The sequence below is a fragment of the Crocodylus porosus genome, unplaced genomic scaffold (assembly GCF_001723895.1).
Source record: "Crocodylus porosus isolate Cpor-Errol unplaced genomic scaffold, CroPor_comp1, whole genome shotgun sequence".
In the NCBI taxonomy this organism is placed as follows: Eukaryota; Metazoa; Chordata; order Crocodylia; family Crocodylidae; genus Crocodylus; species Crocodylus porosus.
Genome location: NW_017728910.1, coordinates 39,553,069 through 39,554,063, shown reverse-complemented (window position 1 = coordinate 39,554,063; position 995 = coordinate 39,553,069).

Genomic DNA, 995 nt, shown 5'->3' with positions numbered 1-995 from the left:
GGTTTGGGGGGCTGGTAGGGGTCCCCCCATGGTCCCCTACCCCAGGCAGAATGCTGGCCCAGGGTGAGGGCCAGCCGTAGAGACACTCTGGCTGCTAGCAGAGCATCTCTGTGGAGGACCCAGCCTCCGGATGCCTCACGGCATGGTCCTGCTTTTTTTCACTGCATTTTTTTTTTTTTTTTAACCCCTAGAGGTCTAATTTTGCCCTTGTACTGCAAATTTGCAGCACAGGGAACCTTTTCTCATTCCCACATGTGCCTCTTGCAACATCTCAAAGGGCTTTGAGACGCTGCACATGCATGCTCATCTGGACATAGTTTCATAGTTAGTAGGGTCAAAAGGGACCTGGGTAGATCATCAAGTCCGACCCCTTGCCATGGCAGGAAAGAGTACTGGGGTCAAATGACCCCAGCAAGGTGATTGTCTAGCCTCCTCTTAAAGAACCCCAGGGTAGGAGCCAGCACCACTTCGTTTGGAAGTTGGTTCCAGATCCTAGCCGCCCTGACAGTGAAGCAGCGCCTTCTGATGTCTAGTCTGAATCTACCCTCTGCCACCTTGTGACCGTTATTTCTAGTCACTCCTGGTAGTGGTTGGGGGGAAAGGGACTCCCCCAATGCCTGATGGTCCCCTCTGACTAGTTTGCAACAGGCCACTAGATCCCCCCTCAGCCTTCTCTTGTGGAGGCTGAATAGGGTCAGGTCCCATAGCCTCACTTCGTAGGGCCTGCCCTGCTGCACCCTGATCATACAAGTGGCCCTCCTCTGGACCCTCTCCATGTTGCCCACTTCCCTCTTGAAGTGCAGCACCCAGGACTGTATGCAGTATTCCAAATCCGGCCTGACCAGTGCCACATAGTGGGGGAGGATCACCTCCTTGGACCTGCTTGAGATGCATCTGTGGATGGATGACAAGGTATGGTTAGCTTTCCTGACTGCATCCCCACACTGCCGGCCCATGTTCATCTTGGCATCAATGATGACTCCAAGATCCTTTTC